The sequence below is a fragment of the Peromyscus maniculatus genome, chromosome 17 (genome assembly GCF_049852395.1).
Source record: "Peromyscus maniculatus bairdii isolate BWxNUB_F1_BW_parent chromosome 17, HU_Pman_BW_mat_3.1, whole genome shotgun sequence".
Classification (NCBI taxonomy): Eukaryota; Metazoa; Chordata; class Mammalia; order Rodentia; family Cricetidae; genus Peromyscus; species Peromyscus maniculatus.
In genome coordinates this window covers 36,495,340-36,516,653 of record NC_134868.1, presented here as the reverse complement: position 1 = coordinate 36,516,653, position 21,314 = coordinate 36,495,340, and the positions used below count along the sequence as shown (strand labels likewise).

General features: G+C 44.5%; 1 protein-coding gene across 2 annotated transcripts in view; it reads left to right on the top strand.

The window, feature by feature from the left end:
* Window positions 1-9,952: 9,952 nt before the first annotated feature.
* The window catches only part of Trmt9b (tRNA methyltransferase 9B (putative)), a 60,862-nt gene continuing 49,500 nt past the window's right edge, over window positions 9,953-21,314 (top strand). Inside the window, exon 1 of one of the 2 annotated variants that reach the window (XM_042262581.2) lies at window positions 9,953-10,088. The gene's annotated coding sequence lies outside the window, so the exon portion shown is untranslated. The remainder of the gene's footprint in view (window positions 10,089-21,314) is intronic. The other variant, XM_076553516.1, reaches the window with a different exon arrangement.

Below are 21,314 nucleotides of genomic sequence, written 5' to 3'. Positions count from 1 at the left end.
TTGAGAATTTAAAATAATAGTAAAATAACAAGAAGGTAATGGGTGGCCACTGCTTTGAACATCTTTGATCACTAAGAGTGGGGCTGCAGTAACACAAACTCCTGCAAGAAAGAACTGTGGGCCGTTGCAGTACATTGAGCTCCATAGAGACAGCGCCGGGGCGAGTGAGAGCCGGACGGGCACTGGGCGACTCTGTGCCTCGCCGAGGAAAATCAACTAAACATGGGCAAAGGAGATCCTAAGAAGCGAGAGGCAAAATGCCTTCCTATGGATTCTTTGTGCAAAGTTGTCGGAACACAAGAAGCCCCTGATGCTTCTGTCAACTTCTCAGGGTTCTCGAAGAAGTGCTCAGGAAGGTGGAAGACCAGGTCTGCTAAAGAAAAGGGGGAAATTTGAAGACATGGCAAAGGCTGACGAGGCTCGTTATGAGAGAGAAATGAAAAGCTATATCCCCTCCTCCCCCCCCACCCCCCCCCACTCCCCGCCGCCGCCAAAGGGGAGACCAAAGAGAAGTTCAGGGACCCCAGTGCACCCGAGAGGCCTCCTTCGGTCAGCCTTCTTCTTGTTCTGTTCTGAGTATCGCCTCCAAATCAAAGAAGAACAGCCCGGCTCATCCATCGGTGATGTTGATCAGAAGCTGGGAGAGATGTGAGCGTCACCGCTGCAAACCACAGGCAGCCCTGTGAAGAGAAGGCTGCCGAGCTAAGGAAAATACGAAAAGGATATCTATCGCTGCCTACAGAGCTGAAGGAAAAGCCGGTGGTGGCGAAGAGGGGAGTGGTCAAGGCTGAAAAGAGCAAGGAAAAGAAAAGGAAGAGGAGGAGGAGGAGGAGGAGGAGGAGGAGGAGGAGGAGGAGGAGGAGGAGGAGGAGGAGGAGGAGGAAGAAGATGATGAATAAGTTGGTTCTAGCGCAGTTTTCTTTTCTTGTCTATAAAGCATTTAACCCCCCTGTCCACAACTCACTCCTTTTGAAGAAAAACAATTGAAATGTAAGGCTGTGTACGGTTTGTTTTTAAACTGTACAGTGTCTATTTTTGTGTAGTTAACACACTACCGAATGTGTCTTTAGATAGCCCTGTCCTGGTGGTGGTCTCAACAGCCACTAACCTTGCCTGGTCCAGTCTGGGGGTTGTAAACTGCAGTGGAAATTTAAGGCAGGTTCTTGTTGGTGCACAGCACAGATTAGTCATATATGGGGACGTCAGTTTTGTTTGTTTGGGGTCTTTTGTTTTTGTTTTTGTTTTTTCATCTTCAGTTGCCTCTGCCGCAGCTTATATGAAGATAGTTGTTGTTCTGTTAACTGAATACCACTCTATAATTAAAAAAAAATGCAGCTGTTTTGTTGACATCCTGAATGCTTCTAAGTAAATACATTTTTTTTTTAAAAAAGAAAGAACTGTGACTGTAAATAAGAGTATGCTTTGTTCCCCAACAGCGTGGACCCCTTCACCTTAAACACAAAAAAATGAACACAAAAATGAAAACTACAGCCAGGAAGAACACAGCTAGCAGGATTTGGGCATGCTTGTCCAGTTTTTTCCCTTGCACATACATGTTAATATTTAATATCTGCAAGTATCGCATAAAAATACTGTTCATTAAACGGTGTGTTCTATTTCCAAGTCATCCAATTGTCCCCGGAATCCTGACTTTGTATTTTCCTTGTGTGAATGTTTTCATTGTTTATGCAGCACAGTCTCTCTTTGAGGTGTTTATTTTTCCATAGTCTCTATTTTCCTATTGTGTCAGACAAGGTCACAATGCCCTGTCCATTCCTAGCTAAAACCAACACACACACACACACACACACACACACACACACACACACACACACACACTGGGAGAGGGGAAAAACTCTGTTTCAGAGAGCTCTTCTTGGGATGATTATGTAATAGCTCTTGGAAAAAAACAGGACAACATCAACCAAAATGTGTGCCACTCACTGTTCCCATAAAAATACATAATAAATAAATAAACTGACTCCCAAAGTTTTATGCCCACAAATAATAGTTAATAGAGGAGGAATATCATTCTGAGAAATAGAATGTGTAGAAAGCCCTCCCCCCCCCCAAGGTCCCCAGAGACTGAAAGTGGGTAAAAACACAAAGGCTAGCTGCAGGGTGACCTAGTTTCTGCAAGGCAAAACAAACACCCTTGTCTACAGTTAGAACAAACACTCAGGGTTGGTGGAGAGAGATAGAGGTCACACACTTGACAACTCCTCTGGCCTCTGCAAGCGCGCACACACGATGTGTGTGTGTGTGTGTGTGTGTACACATAGAAACAATAAGAAAGGAAAATGTAGATTAAAAAGTATTACAAAGGTAAAATTAGCAGATTGTAGCTGCTGCTGAGATTATATGGGGCAAGAAACAAGAGTCTAGGGATACATGCCAGGTGCCTGGAAGATACGGATTCATAGACTAAAGCAGCTACTAGAAGTCAAGTGAGGTCCACAGAGGGCACAGGGCCCGTTTCCAATATGAGTCACCCTGACAGAGATGCCAAGCAAGACATTGGTCATGTGGACCTGGAGATTTCTGAGATTTTTGAGGCATCTTCACAAAGTCTTTCCTGCAGTGAGAGAGGTGGACGAGGAGGTTCTGGGAAAGATCAGAGACTAAAAAACAGAGGATGGAGGACAGTTGACTGGAAACTATCAAGATTTGGCAGATCAGTTTTCATTCAGTAAAAGAAGACAGAGAGGAAACAGGGTTATTCTCACCTTGACTCATAAAATCCTATCTGATGGATGCTGGGAAGTGTACTATAGACCACCAGGAAGCCCCCAGACTTCATAGGTGTGGGGTATCCAGTTCTCTGGACAAAAACAGCAGCCCCAGAACTGATACCAAAGAGGCTGGGGAAGTGAAAGGCACAGGACTGAATCATAAGGCAAGTGCCCCAAACGCCCTGGGCGGCTCAGGTGGCGATCCCTCATCTAAACGGTACTGATTTGCATTATAAACAGCTGTGGGCTCTTTGTTCCCCAGACCAGTCTGACTGGTTTGTGCAGCAAATGCTTTAAACCTGCGAGGTCATAAATCCTTGCCCATCTCTCTCAGGTGAGTGTTTTCTCTCTACAGAAACGGAGTCTCACCGTTTCTCCTGATGATCTCAAACTGACTTCTCCTGTTCATTGTTCCACACCTTCTCTTCCCTATGCTTCAACATAGTCTTCTGTAAACTAATAGAATCACTCCAAGCCCTGGGATGACTTTTTTTTTCTTCATATTTTCTATGCTTTAATAAATGTTTTGCATAGGTAAATACATTCAGTTAAAACGATTTGACAACATGGAAACAGACAAGAAATAGATAGGAATTCTGAATCTTTCCCAATAACTACACAAAGGAAACTCTTAACCAAAGTTGCCATTTGAAGTCTCCACTCTTAACTCATACCTGAAAGAATCTGTGGGCTTCACCTTCAAGGGGGTCACTTTATAGAGAGGCCCAGCTTAAACACCATCCATGCTTTAAAGCATTACTTCAAAAGCAGAAGTGTCTCTAGAAATACAGAATGTTTTCGAACCCGAGCTTAGGAATTTAAAGTTGTTGCCATCCATTCCATCACCAACTTGTCCAGTAAACTAATACAGCCTGGGGAAATGGTTATTCCTTCCCATAGAATGGTTCTGAAATCAACGTATTTTCGTATCTGATGGAAAGCTAGGCATGGGAGATGTGGTCACTCAGGCTATGAGTTGTCGGTCACCTGAGCTAACCACAGGGACATTAGGGCAAGTGATTCTCAGGGGCCCCTAGCTTGTCTAGGAACCATGGTCTTGCTTCTGACACCCTTGCGGTGGAGGTGGGCTCCTCAGGGGGCCCCTTCGCAAGGACTCTCCTTGAAGCCTTCTCACTGCCCAGCTGTGCTAACCAAACCTCCCAGTCTCTCAGCGGGGCCAGGAGCTGGGAAAAGGTTTGGTCAGGGCTGAGGAAAAGAGCTTCTGTGGAGAGTCTGGGACTCAGAACCAAAGCAATGAGAGCTTTGGGGCTGTAACAATGACAAAGGAGTATTAAGATCTAAGGCTGCACAAGGTTTTGTAAACAGCAGTGAGCTTTCGGAGAGGCGTTCAAGAGTTCAGTTGTGCAAAAGGAACAAGGCGAACAGAGGCCTGGAACACAAGTCCTGAGAAGGATTTTCTCCAGGCAGCCAAGTAGTGTTTCTGTTTAGTAAAAGTTCAGCTATACCTAAGTGTGTGTTTATCTTCACTTTTTAAAGATTTTAACAAAATGATCAAGAAAGAACTGTAGGCATTAACGTGATCAAGTTACACTATATTAATTTATTACTAGTTTGGGTCTTCCTTTAGCTTCCTACATTATCAGTGATGAGTTTCTCAGCAGCAGGTACAACAGTTTTAAACAGAATTTATAAAGAGAATAATAAAACAGAAAACATAAATAATCAGAGTAAGTGAAACAAACCTGTCCAGTGTGAAGTTTATCCTAATTAATATACTTCCACGGGTTTGATTGTTAAACTAAAATCACCTTATTCTAAGCACACTATGAATCATCATAAAAGATTCCAACCCTTAGAAATCATGAGAACTTGAAGATTTTATTGGTAAGGTTAAAAAGTCTAGCTGTTGTGTTTACTGACTAACTTTGGTCTGGACTTTCTGGACTTCTTCAGGCCAAGAATAGCAATCAGGTAGGATCTGGTCATAATTAGTGCTGTACATCTGGGAGCAGACAAATTCTTCTTTGTTTTGGGGTTCAGGATAAACAGTGGCCATCCTTTCTCTGTAGGCATCTGTCACAATCTTCACTGCGATTTTCAAGGAAACATCTCGAATTGTATTCAAAGGAGGATAGAGCCGGTCCTCTTCTAGGTGTTTATCAGACACCTGCTGAGATATGACCCTTCACTGCCGCTGCTGTCCTCCTCAGCAAGAGCCCTGGGATGACTTTGAAGGGATGGAAACAGTAATTTTTTTAACAAAAATCTCCATCATCAAAATACATTGTATAAATGCATGAACTGTTTGAAGAATAAATAAATGTTACTTGTAAGAGATTCTGTCATACCAGTGTTATAAATAAATAACACTAACTTAGTAAAATGGCCCAATGCTATGAGCAGAGTCTTGAGTAAGCCCTTGAACCTGAGTGAAATCATGACATCAAAGCATTCTGTAGACTATCACGAGGCTGAGAGAAGTCTATGTGAACTCAATTCAGACATATGCATTGAACTTTAAATACTTAAGGCTATGGTAAACAGGGAGAATTAAATAAATCAGGCAATATCCAACAGCTCTAGAAAAAGCACTTGCATGAATTTTTTAGGAATATGGATGGCACTGTAGAGACAAGAGGGGTAGGAGTTGAGACCATGTAAGCTGAAAATAACTCATGATTTTTCTTGGATCTAGAGATGTAGGGCCCAGGTCTTGTGATGTACTGCAATCCACTGTATAAGATTTGTGGTACATCGTAAGACATGGAAAGATGGTAATGAATGTCACACAAAAGGACTATGGAATACTTTGGTTTCAATGTTTATTGATTATATATTTATTCTGTATTTCCATAGATCATTAAGACATTAGCTGCTACATTCTGGCTATAGTTTTTATAATGGTTCAGAAAAAATACTTTATAAGAAATTTTTCATTTTACTAGAAAAAATGAAAGATCTGAGAGGTCTGGAGAGATGGCTTGGAGGTTAGGAGATTATATTGCTCTTATAGAGAATCCAGGTTTAGATCCCCAGCACCGACATAGCAGTTGAAAATCAACCTTTAACTCTAGTTCCAATGCCTTCTACTGACCTCTAAGGACCCCAGGCATGCCCATGGTACACATACATGCACGAAGGCATAGCATTCAGACACATAAACAAAACAAAAAAAATGAAATAAATAACGATGTTTAAAAAATCCGTTGAAAACAAGACTTGATTTACAACAACAAAAAACGTGTCAGAGCAAGCATTCAGAAGGTATGGCTTGTGCTTTTATTAGGAAAGAGGAAGAAAGCCACACGGGGAAAGCTATGCAAAGGACAACCCAAGATGCCCTTCCTGTCATGCATCAGGGGCTATCAGGAGGGTGCACTGTCGCATCAGTTCAAGTCAGAAAAGAATCGGGTTGTCGCTGTTGATTTACAGGATTTCAAAGCTACAAGAGAAAGGAAGGGAGCAGCAGCTGCCGCCTCTACAACTGTGAGGAGTTGTCTATGAGGAAACAGCCGCCTGAGGAAGTACAGTAGGGTGAGGTCCTCAGTTGCCAAGGCATCTGCTACTCCCGACTGTAAAACTTAGTCTGGTGCTGTTTTTGCTTCTCCTGAGGCCGAGAACCAAGCAATTAACAGCGCAGCTGAGAAGCGCTAGCAACCTGGGGTCCAATGCAGAGGTCGCTTCTAAGCCACAGAAAAGGTCTGAGCCGCTCATCATCACTATCGGTGATGGCTAGTTTTGACTATCAACTTGACACAAGGTAGAATCACCTGGGAATCTCAAGGAAGAATCCTGGTTGGGTTGTCCTGTGGGCGTGTCTGTGGGCGTGCCTGTGAGGTATTTTCTTAGTTGGGAAGCCCCATCCTGAATGTATCTGCACAGTTTCATGGGCTGGTCATGGATTGAGTGAAAATCGGAGTGCCAGCCGAGCAATCGTGTCCACTCACTAATTCATTGCTTTCTGTTCTTGACCATGGGCGTGGAGTGACTAGCTGCTTCACATCTCTGCATCTTGACTTCCCTGTAGTGATGAACTAGAACCTGGAACTATGAGCCAAACAAACCCTTTCCCATCAAGTTGCTTTTGCCTGGGTATGCTGTCATGGCAAGAGGAAAACAAAATCAAAAAGCTAAGATGCTGTCTAATACAGCACAGGCTTGGTGACGAGCTACACACCAATATGCCTAACTGAGCTAATCATGTATCACATGCTAGGCTATATGTAAGTTAGCATTGTGGGTGCCCTTCTCAGGATGCAGAAGCGAGCAAGGTAGGTACTGAGGTATGTATGCACATGCAAGAGGCAGGTGCTCACAGGTTCAATCTGCTCCCACTGATGTATGTGCCAGACCTGAAGAATTAAAAAGAGGATGGGATCAGTTAAGTAGCATTATCGTCGTCGTCACCGTCCTGATATATAGGAGTAAGAACATAGAGTGTAGTCATAAAAGAAATAATAGAGGAACAAAGCTAATTAGTCAGTATAAAGTGAAATAAACTGTAATTCCAGAAAAAAAAGCCAGGAAACAGCTTTTCAGCATTCTGCAGTGGTCTGGTTTCTGTAGACACCATGTCAGCATGTAACGTTATTCAGTGTAAGAGAATGTCCATCGTTTCAGTTGAAATTCTACTTAACAATAATAATGCCATGTATATCATCGCTGGCATCTTCATGGTGTCTCCTTTTCTCCTTTCCCTTTTTAACACTGTATTTACTATTGCTTGTGTGGGTTTATGTGAGCGGGCATGTGGGTGCCTCAGCACATGGGACGTCAAGGATAACTTTTGGGGAGTGAGTCCCTTCCTTAGACCACGTGGGTCCTGGGGGTTGACCTCAGCTGGTCAGTAGCAAGTTCCATTACCCTCTGAGCTATCTCATGGGCACCTCGTGTCTTTTATTATATATCAATTATCCATCCTAATAATCAAAGCTGGGGAATCCCATAGGATGGATTACAATTACTCGAGAGCAAGGATTCATTAGATTCTTTTTTCATAAAAAGTGTCAATCTTCATGAACAATGAGGTAATGACACACCCCCAAGTCCCCACCCAGCACCAACAACTGTCAGTGTTTAGACAACCCCATTTTGTCTGTCTCTTCTCTTTTTGCTGAGCGGTGGGATTTTCACATACAAAAGCCCATAAGCTGTTTGCCCTTAAGCCCAGCTTTGTTTCCCTGGTTCACAAATATTCTTTTCATTTCCGTAGTCATCATCCAAATTGCTCATGACCAGGAAATAAATGCCTCCTATCATAGCCTCAGCTACAATGATGAGCTTTTCGCTCTGCTTCCAGACAAAGGATTGGTAACTCACATGCACATAGTATGTCAGGAGTGTCCAACTGGAGTCCACATGGGTCCCCAAATAGCCAGGACATTTGACAGTTACATAATGATGCCGTGTCCATGGGTTGCGTACCTTGCGCAGATTGACTTCTGCCAGTCTGTATGCACCCGTAAGATGCCTTGTATTTTATGTAGAAAGACATATACAGTCATTCTACAGTATTCCAGAGCTGTCCCCTTGTTTTAGGTAGAGCCTGTTCCCTACACAAGGATAAGAACTTCTGCTACGCTCACATCTCAAAACTCTTTATATCAAAAGGTTGCGCCTGTCCTGACCGCGATTTAAACCAGGTCGCTTTCTCTGTTTATCCTGTTCTGTTTATCTCACTTTCACGATAAGATATTTATCAGGCCCCTGCCGTGTACTAAACAATATGCTCCTGAAATGTGCTTTGCTGTGCACTGTTAGACAAGGTAAAGAATATGTCAGTACCTAAGATGCTGTTCTGTTTACCATAGCTGTAGATTCCTTGAATGGGAAGGAAAAAAAAAAACAAAAAAAAAAACGAGCCAACCAGCGGTGAGTGTCTTTCCTGCTGGCCCTGAGTTCAGGAAGATAGGAAACAGGCTGATGGTTCTTCCCACCCCTTTTTCATGGCAGGGGGAGATGGCTGTTTTGTTATTCTTGGCATTGCACTAGAAGTCTGAACTGAAGTTTTCCCTGCAGTAGGACTGAGTACTGGAACACTGCTCCGGAATTAAGCGGAATGATCTTCCAGCAGCCCTCCTAGAAGCACTATAAAGGCACATTTTGGGGACACCGTAGCTGAGTCCACACAAACATCCATATCAGAACAGCAACTCAGCAATATCAGATTCTTGTCCATCGACATTACTGAACGGGCTGGGCTCGATTTGGGGAACATGGTTTTGTTTTGTTTTGTTTTTAAATACATAGATAGACCCCTGCGGATAACTGAGTCGTTTACTAATGGGGCTTTGAAGGTTATTAGCTGACGCGGAAAGCAATTAACACTATTATTGCAGAAACAGTGATCTATGTCCATTAGGCGAACGCTTCTAAATTCCACCGTACACTTTGACACGAGGTGCCTTTGACCCACTCACTTTGGCAAAACATTGAAAAGATGGACCATGTCTTTTTAATGAAAAGACCCAGAACCTGAGCTGTGACATCCTGGGCTTGATCCCTCCGCTTCTGGGTCAGCCCAGGTGCCCAGGCACCCAGTTGGTATTCCTGTTAGTGTATGTGGCGGTCAGAAGCAAAAGGGAAGAAAAACCGCTCAGGGTCACGTGAGGTGTCAGTCACCACAGGTACGGAGCTGCGCTTGGGGCCAGCCAGGTGTACCCGCCCTGCGTCTCTCGAGCTTAGGAACCGACCAGCCACCAGAGACTGGAGAGAAGCTAGACAAGGGAACAGGAAGGTCATCCCGATCCCAGCCTCGCTCCCCTGGCACGTCCCGGGCTCGGCGATTGCAGGGGATCAGACAGCTCGGCCACACTGCCTGGGCTCCGCCGCGCGCCCGCGCCGCACCGAGCCGACTCCGAGGCGCCGCCGCGAGCTGGCGGCCGCAGCCTAAGAGGTGAGGGCGGGTCCGGGCGGCGGGGACCGTGGAGAGTCGCTGCTGCTGGCACTCTGGCACCCAAGCCTTGCAGCTCAGCAGGAGGTCCCCCCCACGCCAGCCTCGGCGCGCGCGGCCTCGGAGCTGCTCTCCAACTTCTCTACCGAGCCGCGCTCCCGTCCTGCGCGCGCTCCCGCGCACCCCGTCTTCCCCCACCCCTACCCCGAGTCCTCCACTCCTCTTCCTTTCATTCTCACGCTCTCACGCTTCTAGGCCGACGTGTGGAAGTTGCATTCTGGACAGCCCCGGCTGTGATGCTGAAGAGCTCCGAGCCAGCGCTCGGCCGAGCCTCCCGCCGGGATCCCCGGCAGAGACCGCCCCCGGCCCGGCGCTGACATTTAAGTCTGCACTGCTCAAGGGCGACCCGCGTCTCTGCTGCCCCGGTTGCGGCCGCTCTGCACCCCTAGGGACTGGGGTCGTGGTGGGCTGGCCACATACACACCGGGGATCTGCACGCCTGGGTGAGTTCCTGGTCTTCCTCGGCCACCCCCGTTACCGAGGAGAACCTGTTTACCCTGCAAACTTGAGATGTGACCAAAGCAGCCCAGCCTGCCTTGCAGGGTTACGCTTCCGATCGCAGGGCGATAAATTCGGCACTCAGAGCTCAAGGGGATCTGCTCAGAGGCTTAAAGGTGAAAATGAATTCGTGTTTCTGGGTGCACGTGTAGCTTTCCCTTTAAAAGCCGTGACTTGGGAAATGATTTTTTCTACCCAGCAGGAGGCGGGAACTGAGATAACTCGCAGCCTGAAAGTTTCCAAAGCTGAGGATGAAAATACAGTTTATTAGAAGGAAAGTCAAAATAGGATGATGGGATTCGTATAATAGCACTTGCCTTTTGTGCAAGCCTTTTTGCATTAACTTGGGCTCTTGGTGATAAATAATATGCAGAAAGAGGCAAGGCTTTAAACAACTCCGAGCCAATCCATTCTTTATATCTTAGTTGCTGTGTATGAAATCGTTAAAAAGCACATAGGAAATTTCATGCAGAAAAAAGACTAGAATAGATGCATGTCGTTGGAAGATTAGGTTATTGCCAATACGACTGGTGAGGATTGGCATTTAACACTTTATTTCCCAGCTAAAAGCACTATTATTAACATGACTGTTAAGGTATCTTATCTTTCTGCTTCCTGGAAAATGGGTAATTAATTTGTATTGAGCTTTAGCAAAGGGAGAATCGTAGGGTTTTCAGAGATCAAGCTCTCTGCCTGGCCGCTAGGGCAGTGTAAACAGCTCTGCTGTCTGGTGCCTTAGAGTCGGCTGGGGGAGGGTCTCTGGGGATGAAGATCACTGGGAAGACATGCCTGCCAAGCTTGTCCAAGAGCCACTGACTGACTTGTTGTGGCAGCTTATTCAAAAGAAGATTGTGGCAAATTGAAAGGTATCTCATTACTAAGGAAACCATTCCAGAGAACAGTCACATTTTAAAAGGGAGCTCTCTACAGGCCTTTTTCCTCATTCAAAAGAAATGCTACTTCTAGAAAGATCTGATAAGGGTAATGATGCTCTTTGGAAATAGTTTGTCCTTTGGTGTGTGTCTTAGTATAGCTAAGATACAAAGACAGTTCAGGCATTTTAGTAATTTTTTTAACTTGCCAAAAGGATGGTGACACTGAAAATGCTTGATCTGCATAGTTAAGAACTTAACCTGATTTTAAATGTAGGAGCCAGGTAGCACTAGATTCTCAGCAAACCTTAAACCTCTGTTTAGTATAGGTTTTGGTTTGTTTGTTTATTACCGATCTTTGAAAGGCCTGAAAACAGGGAGTGCTAGGTGGGCCCGTCATTCTGAAGGGTAGGGATGTTTATGCTTCTTTAAGAATTGGCACCAGGTGGTGGTGGTACAAGCCTTTAATCCCAGCACTTGGGAGGCAGAGGCAGGTGGATCTCTGTGAGTTCGAGGCCAGCCTGGTCTACAGAGTCAGTTCCAGGAAAGGCGCAAAGCTACACAGAGAAACCCTGTCTCTAGGTAACCCGAGGGAGATTTTGCTTAAGAACATTTGATAAGAGCAGCTCTTTGATAAGAGGTGAATGGCATTCATTTGGGGACCGTCTATACCAAAGAAACTTCCAGCCACCGAAGGAAAGCATTTTGCAATTTAACTAGGTCTCCTAAAGTGAAACCCAGCCCAAGCCATTTCCTCATATGCGAAGTGGGCGTAATGATTTCTCTGAAGGTGGTTGTGGGGAGTGGATGGAATAATGGTCGTAAAATGCTTAGTCTACTGTTAGTACACGGTGGGTAGTTATAAAGAGTGGAGAGAGGTGCTGGAGAGATGATTCCACAGCTAATAATGCCCACTGCTCTTTCAGAGAACCAAGAGTTCAGATCCCAGGGCGCACATCAGGCAGCTCATAAATGCCCGAGACTCCAGCTCCAAGGGATTGGATATCTCCTCTGGGGGCACTTGTGTATACACACACACACACACACACACACACACACACACACACACACACAAGGGGCATGGGGACTGGATAGAAGAGGAAGTCAACTGGGTGTGTTGATGTAGTATACCCCCTGAAGTTGCATAGAGGGTGTCTTAGTTAGGGTTTCTATTTCTGTGAAAAGACACCATAACCGCCGGGTGGTAGTGGCACGCCTTTCATCCCAGTACTCGGGAGGCAGAGCCAGGCAGATCTCTGTGAGCTCGAGGCCCGCCTGGTCTACAGAGCAAGATTCAGGACAGGCACCAAAACTACACAGAGAAACCCTGTTTTGAAAAACAAAAATTAATTAATTAATTAATTAAAATAAAAAATAAAAAGACACCATACTCAGGGCAACTATTACAAAGGAAAACATTTCCTTGTGATGATTCGCTTACAGTTCAGAGGTTCAGTCCATTATCATCATGGCATGGATCGTGGTAAAATGCAGGCAGATGTGACGTTAAAGTAGTAGCTGAGAGTCCTACATCTGGCAGGCAACAGGAAATGGTCTGAAAGCCACACTGAGGGAAGCTTGAGCAAAAGAGACCTCAAAGCCGGTCCCCACAGTGACACACATCCTCCAGCAAGGCCACGCCTCCTAATAGCGTCATTCCCTTTGGGGACCCTTCTCCTTCAAAGCACCACAGAGGGGTTTCTGCGCTGTGGACTAGAAGTGAGTGTTTGCTCTCGAGTTTCCTGCCTACAGAACCACCAACTAAACGGAACTCACGAGGCAGCCCGTACGTAATATGAGGCGGAGAAACTGAAGTGGGTGACTGCAGAAATGAGGAATTTGACCTGTAGAGGGACGGAGGTCTGAAATGTCACTTCCAGAAGCCATATGAAGAAAGAGCATGTAGTGGAAAATGAACAGTACCTGCCCCAAACCAGAAGAGCTGGGAGAACTACCCAGAGCTCAGGCACCTCTAATAGGAGCTGTGTGAAGGAGGCAGGAACAGCAGGGCTGGCCTGGGAGAAACTTTTTTTTTTCTTTTATATAGTCTTAGTAGAAATCTCGTTGTATCTCGTTGTCTTGCCTTGGGATTGTTTTGTTCAGGTTACATACACTATCAAACCACAAAAGGAGATTTGAGACTTTTAAGGTAATCTGAAATGAATGGTATTTATCATAATTCATTTGCCAGTGCTTTGCATTAGGGGTCTGACTTTAAGAGAGTGTAGGGCTGGAAGTATAACTCGATAGTTAAGCACAGGTGTCATGTGCAAGGCCCTGAGTGTACCCCCAGACCTCCTCCTCCACCCTAAACAAGGTTTAGATTAATCTCCCTTTACATTTTTAAGACTAACAGAGTTCAGTTTAAAATGCATGTTATGTATATTCCTGTCACTCACACAGGCATCAGCTCCACTAAGGAGCTGTAGGGCATGATTCACTTTGAAATCTCATGGGGAAGGCTCTGGTCACTCAGAGGAAAGGGCAGGGTAATGGCATGAAAACCTTCTCCCCTGATGAGTAGGTCTCCTCAAGGTCATTTGAAGGACATGCGGCTGGCTGTTTTCTGCATATAGGTGGATTTATTATTTTTATTTGTCTTTCCCCTCTTTCCTTCTGTCTTTCCATGGGTGTCCTTGATGACTTCCCAGCTATTATAATCATGCTTTGGCTTCAACTCCATCCCTTCATTTAGGTAGTCTTGGTCTGGTTTGCAGCCTTGTTCTTTATCACACAACTATGTGTCAGAAGGGCACAACCTTCCCCCTTTTTTCTCCCAAAGCATTTCCTACCATTGATGTATGGAACACCCCCTTTCTTGTGACAACCAGAAAATTGTTGAAGCTACTTTGAGGCAGAAAGGGGCATAGTGTGCACAAAAAAAAGTTAGAGTGGAAAGTCGCTACTTAAGAAAGAGGAGAGAGTGCTTGCGAGTTCCTTGAGATTCCTGCGGAGCAGCTGGACTGAAGTGGCCCCAGGGCTGCGGCCTTCATTACCACTCCCTGAATTCTGAGACTCAGCCATTAGCAGAGGTGCTGACTTCATGAACATGTCATTTTTCTGTGTTCCAATGATCAGAGGACGTCCTGCATTCTCAACCCCGGGAACCAAGGGAGGGAACACCGTATCCACAGCAGAAGCAGGCCAGCCAACGTCATCCCTAGACACCTTCGGCTTCCTTCTCCAGCCATTCTCTCTGGAGGAACCTCATCTGTCACTGCACCCTCCAAAGGATTCTGGGAAATGTAGTCTATAGATTTCTAGTCTCAGAGATGATGGAAGAAATTAGGAATGACAATTGAGTGACAGATCATCATGTCTAACACATATCTAAGAGAAAGAATGCTTAATTCAAAGTAGGCTAAGATTGACTTTGGGTTATATTTTGTAAGAAAAAAAAGAAGAGAAAAAAGAAAGTAGTTGGTAACCCTTTCAAACAGATGGATATTGTAGGTGTAGAGTTGAAATTTCTAGGGGGAAAAAAGCATTAAGTAAAAAAACAAAAGCAAAACAAACAAACAAAAACAAAAAAAGCTTACTGCGCCAGTCACTATACATCTAAACATAAAATATTCTTTGGCTTGGATGAGTAATTGAAATAAAATATTGGGAAAATGAGTTTTTACCTGTAACTGTGTATTCCTATGTTGTCTGTTTGGTATATGTACTTATTAGTGTGAATGTGTGAGTGTGCAGGGGTTAGAAGCCCAAGGTTGATTCTGGTTACCTTTCCTTGATGGTTTTCCACCTTCATATTTTGAGACAGGATGTCTCTATGAACCGGAAGGTCATCAATTCTGCTACATTGGCTGGCTGATGAGCTTGAGGGGTCGCCAGCCTCTCCTGGCCAATGCTGGGGTTGCAGGTACAAGCCATGTGCCCCAGTTTCTTACATGAGTTCTGGTTATCCCAACTCAAGTCTTCCTGCTTGCTGGGCAGACACTTCAGACTGAACTATCTCTTGTGTTCCAGGAAAATGATTTTTATAATGATCTTCCCCACCAAAGCTTCAGCTAGCTATACCCATTCCATGACCCACAAAGCAAAGGAAGATCGGAATCCATTCAGAAATCGTAGTATCTGGCTGGCTGGTCCATTCATTAGATGAATCACCCGTGAAGTTGTGTTTTTGCTGACTCTTTTCTCTGCAGCACTCACGGTGTTCTTTTTTAAAGCTGAGAAAGATATGAATGATTTTGTTTCTTGGACAGCAAAATAAAAATATGCTTGAATTTACTCCGATCACTTCTTTCAGGCTCTGCATTTGTCAGATTCCTTTTTTTTTTTTTTTTTTTTTGCAAATCACTTCTCCTCTGTTAGTAAAGTATGAGCCATTGGCACTCAAAGATTGCATTAGGGCATGTAGGAGTAGTCTTGATCATTATATTAAATCATCTTCGTTTTGCCCTTAAAACTTGGGAAAGGAGAGGAGCCCTGGACACATGGAAGAGCGTGGTCAATTTGTTAGTCTGTTACATACATTTTCTTGACTTGACCTTGGTCTCAGAGGATGAGCGCTGTTTCATTGTCTTCCCTGGTAATTGATGAAAACATTTAAATGCAGAATAAAAATAAATGTTACCTGGGTAAATCATACTGTCCTAAGACTATATTCTTTAGTAGTGATGACACCAATAACTTAGCCACTCTACCTCTCACCATCAAAAATGAACAAATGGTGCTAAATGGTCCTATATCACCCTTCCCTCAGGTCTTCTATCCCAACCCGTCATCACGCTGCGCTCTGTGAAACCCACTTACTTCACAGTCTCTTGTGTGTAACTGTTTGACTCTAATATGAGTTGATCAATGATAAAGGAGAGTAGGAAGTATTGACCTTTCTATGTTGTCGTGACATGTAAATGACCTCCCTGGTTCCAGCTTCTCCCCCCCCCCTTCTCCTCTTTAATGCACAGTTGAGTAAACACTGGGATTAGAGCTCGATATTCCTCTTCCTGTGGGCTGTAAAGGTGACACATTCTCGCCTTGTCCAAACATATTGGGTGTACTTGGAGATAGCATTGTTGACCAAACTGCTGTTGTGGATTGATAGTCAAAATAGGGCTGAAAAGATGACTCAGCAGTTACGAGCAGTTGCTACTCTTGCAGAAGACCTGGCCCTAGGACAACCCACAGCCTTTTGTAACTCCAGTTCCAGAGCATCCAATGCCCTCTTCTGGCCTCCGTGAGCACCAGGTACATACATAGTACACACATGTATGTACTCATATACACTCATAGACTTATAATGAGTATATTTTTTTATATATACTTAGACATATACTCCTATATACTCACATATATGCAAATACTCAAGACATAAAGATGTTAAGAAGCTAATCTCAATGGTCAGCTTGTCCTGAGTCACCATGGACACACACCTCAGGGTATGTCTATATAGGTGTTTCTTGAAAGGCTTAGCTGAAGAGAGATGGCTCACCCTGAGTGTGGACGGCACCAGTGGGCTGTGGTTCTGGACTGAATACATGAAGACAGTGAGCTGAGCGCTAGCATTTGTCTTTTTTGGCTCCCTGACTGCAGATGAAATGTCTCATGCTCCTGTATCCCTGCCTTCTCCATCACTCCTTCCCCACTGTGCCTTCTCACCATGGCGCTTGAGTCACGACGACAAGAAAAGTAACTAACACAGTGTGTTTCTCTGAAGGACGGAGCGCAGTGGCTTTCTCACAGAGACGCTATTGTACTTGCTCACGGTGAGCAGTGGCTTTCTCACAGAGACAATATTGTATTTGCTCATGGTGAGGTAGAAGAAGGAATGAATGGAAACAATATTTCTGACTGCAGAGAATATTTTCCCTGACAATAAAAAGAGATTTGAGGAGCAAACAGTGACAGAAGCCCAAGGCTGTGTATTTATTCCTTTACTTGTGTGGGGTTAAAGGTTGAGTGGGCTTGTGTGTGATGTGTCTTCAGAGGCCAGAAGAGGGAGTTGGATCCTCCAGAGCTGGAGTTATAGGTAGTTGGTGCTGCCCAGTGTGGGTGCTTGGAATTGAACTCAGGTCCTCTGGAAGAGCAGCCAGTGCTCTCGACTTCAAAGCTACTTCTTCAAGCCCATGCCTTTCTTTCATCTACTTCTTTTAACCTACAGGGCTTAGACCACACAAATCTATTCAACAAATATTGGGTAGTTTTAGTGTTGAAAATAGTAATTGCCTAAGAAAAGAAGGCTGCTTTTGATACTCAAATATGTTCAGATGTAATAAAAATCAGTTGAAAATGCTCAGACTCTGTAAGGTTTCACTAGGCATCAAATTTATAATCATAGTAATTCAAGAAAATGCAGGTATAGGCATTTGCCAACAAAAAAATGACAGTACAATGGTTTATGCAACTAGATGCTGTAGAACTAGGTGTAGCAATAGCCCCTGTGACTTATGGCCTAAGCCAGGACACCTTTGAGAGTGAATGGGACACTATTAATGACTGTCCTAAAGAAAGAAGCATAAGACTGTGCCATCAAATCTGGAGTGACCAAGATTTGTGGTGGCACAAGATTATGAATTTAGGTGTACATGACCGTATATCTACAACACTGACTTTTTAAAAATGCGAGTAAGTAAACCTAAGTATTAACCTGTTTTAAGGTGCAGCCAATGTTACTTGGTTACAGTGACATCATTGTGTGGCAGCCACAACTGTCCATCTCCAGAACTTTTTTGTTTTGTTTTGTTTTTTTGTTTTTTTGAGACAAGGTTTCTCTGTGTAGTTTTGGTGACTGTCTTGGATCTCGCTCTGTAGACCAGGCTGGCCTCAAAGATCCGCCTGACTCTGCCTCCCGAGTGCTGGGATTAAAGGCCTGCACCACCACTGCCAGGCCCATCTCCAGAACTTTTTACCTTCTCAAAGTGGAGGAGCATCAGGATCATTGGTTAGCGCCCCATCTCCCAGCCTGCAATCCCTGGTACCTTTTGTCGCCGTGAGTTTAGCTAGCCTAGGAACCTTACAAAAGTAGATCCCCACACTTATTTCCCCCACTGTGGCTGGCGTATTTCACTTACCATGATGTATGTCTTCAGGCTTCTGGCGCCCATCCTTTGTCCATGCCCCTCATCCATGTTGTAGTATCAGAATCTACTGTTTATAAGGCTGAATAATTGTCTTAATTAGGGTTGCTGTTGCTACAATGAAACACCATAACCAAAAGCAAGTTGGGGAGGAAAGCATTTATTCAGCTTACACTTCCTCATTGTAGTCCATCACTGAAGGAAGTCAGGACAGGAACCCAAACTAGGCAGAAACCTGGAGGCTGATGCAGGGGCCATGGAAGAATGCTGCTGACTGGCTTGCTCTCTACATGGCTTGCTCAGCCTGCTCTGTTATAGAACCCAGGACCACCAGCCCAGGGGTGGCACCACCTACCATGGTCTGGACCCTCCCCCATCAATCACTAATTAAGAAAATGCCCTACGGGCCTATCTACAGCCAGATCTTATAGCATCTCACATTTCATCCCACGGAAGGAAGGAAGCCGATTTTCCTGTCATCACCACCATCGTGCACAGACCCTAGACGCCGCTAGGGGAAAGAGGTTCCATCTAGACTATGAGTTTTCACTCAAGGCAGCAGCACAAAGAACCCGCAGAACAGTGTGAGGTTGGGTACCAGAAGGTTCCATGTGACCAAGAGCATGTGTGAAACTGGGACCAGGCATTTCTTGGGACGGGGAAACGGAAGCAACAAGTGTGGGTGGGAACTGGGAGGAGAGGAAACTGGCTCATTCCGGATGTGATCTCTCGTCACAGAGAGAAGTCTTCTACCCTTAGCTGTGGAAGAAGGTAAAAGAAGGCCATTGTCAGGAACGCAGACATGGCTGAGCTCAGCTAAGCTCTTCCCTCTTGGCGTACAAGCATCAGAGGGGTAATTCTTCTTTGAAACAGTATGTAACTCCATTTCACTGCATAGTTACAGTCCTGCAGAGTAATACTGGAATGTCTGAAACAAATGAGGAATTGCCACTGTGGCTGGGTAGGAATCACTGTCCCTCTGTACGGCCCTATTCACTGTTGGCTATGTGTAAATTCAACAGGGAAAACATGTGCATCTTTGAAAGCAGGCTTGAAGTAATGTGATAAACGTTTGACCGTCTATAGTAAATGAACCTCAGAAAACACATCTGCAGAAGTTGTAGGCTAATCAGAAATAATAGCTAAGGTTTGTCACTTTCAAACAAAAAAGTGAGCTGAAAGGCCTGGAAGGATGGCTCAGTGGTTAAGAGCACTTGCTGCTTTTCCAGAGGACCCAGGTTTGATTCTCTATACCCATATGGCAGCTCACAACCATCTGTAACACCAGTTCTAGAGGATCGTCCCTCCCCTGGCCTCTGTAGACACCAAGCATGCACACAGTGCACAGACATACATTCAGGCAAAACACCCACACACATAAAATGAAATAAAGTAATAAAGTAAAGTCTTGAACCCAAAGTGAGTGTTTTTTTACAGCAGCCTCATGCTTATTCACATTGAGTACACTTGTATGGGTGGAAGATGAAAATTAATGGGCAGGTTCATCAAAACCTGCATGACAGCTTTATTCATAATTGCCAACAATTGGAAGCAACTAACATGTTCTTAGTTGAATGGATATACAAATTGTGACGTGTTCATACAATATATTTAATGAATATACAAATTGTGACATGTCCATACAATGTATTTAATGAATATACAAATTGTGACATGTCCATACAATGTATTTAAAAAGAAGAGACCTATATGAAGACCTGGATGAGCCTTAGATGCATACTGCTAAGTGAAAGAAGCTAGTCTGAAAAGGGTAAATATGCTATGGCTCCACTAACTGACATTCTGGAGAAGCAAAAATATAGACAGTAGAATAAATGATCAGGGTTGCCCAGGGGTCGGGAGTACAGGGGAGAAATTAATAGGTAGGAGGCTCAGAATATAATAGGACCATAAAATTTGCATGGTACCGCTATAGTGGATACACAATATTATGCATCTGACAAAACTCAGAATTGTGCCATACAAAGAACAAATATCAGAGTCGAGTATAGTTTTGTTGTTGTTGTTGTTGTTTTGGTTTGGTTTTTGTTTTTGTTTTTGTTTTTGTTTTAGTTTTTTGAGACAGGCTTTCTCTGTGTAGTTTTGGAGCCTGTCCTGGGTCTCACTCTGTAGATCAGGCTAGCCTTGAACTCACAGAGATCACCTGGCTCTGCCTCCCGAGTGCTGGGATTAAAGGCATGCACCACCACCACCCGGCCACAATCAGCTATGGATATTGGTTAACAATAATGAATCAATATCTGCCCATTAGTTGTAACCTGTTGCACCAATGCAAGCTTTTAGTTTGAACGTTTCATAGGATGGTTTTTTACAATTAGAAATTCTGGTGGTGCTAGAGTACAAGATGCATGAGGCATTAACTCAAGGGGTCTCTGTGACAGTATGCCAAGTGCTAAGACCAAAGTTCTGTGTCAGGGCATGAGCACTGCCCCTGTCCTGTGCCTGGCAGTGTCTCCTAAGCGACCTGGCACCTTGGGAGCACACATTTCACCTGAGCTTTTAGCAGGTGAGGAGAATGCACACAGGCTTCCAAGCAAAGTAATCCCTCCTTGTCGGGCAGTTTCATATTGGTTAAACACTTGAGGGAGAGTCCATGGAATCCATTTACTGATAGGCCTGAATCCAGACAAAATGCATGCCCTGGAGCTGCAAAACTGTCCATCACAGCACCCCTCCAGCATGCTACTGCAGGCCTGAATTGGCTCCTCTGCAGTCTTTCGTAAATAGAAAGCTTTAAGGCTTTGTGCCAAGTTAGCAGGAATGTGGACAAGCTCATACTTGGCTAGGAAGGAATATTGGGGCTCCTCCATGACATGGGGAAAGGGTTGTATCCTACACCAGTCCAGGAGGAAGCTACACAGAAATCCCCATAGAGATGCAGAAAACGTAGAAATATGTGAGTAAAATGTTGAGCTATCTACTTCTAAAGTTTTTTTTTCCTTCTCAGCCAAAGTAATTTATGATCTCGCTTCTGATAGTCTGTCTATTCTACTTGTTAAAATGCAGGCTTTGGGAAATGTATTGGCAGTGTGTGCACACAGAAGTCTTTAGAGTCATCATAGGGATGCATTTCATCTGGCGCAGGGCGGATGGGTTTACGTGTAGCATACTGTGTTAGAGTGAGGATGAGTTCTGAGATGTAGAAGGCTCTAGAAATCCTAGTGAGGGCACAACTGAAGAAGACTTCGCACTCCGCCGTGTGTTCTGCTCCAGGCAGGAAGCATCTGGACAATTATTTGTGAGGTTGCAAACT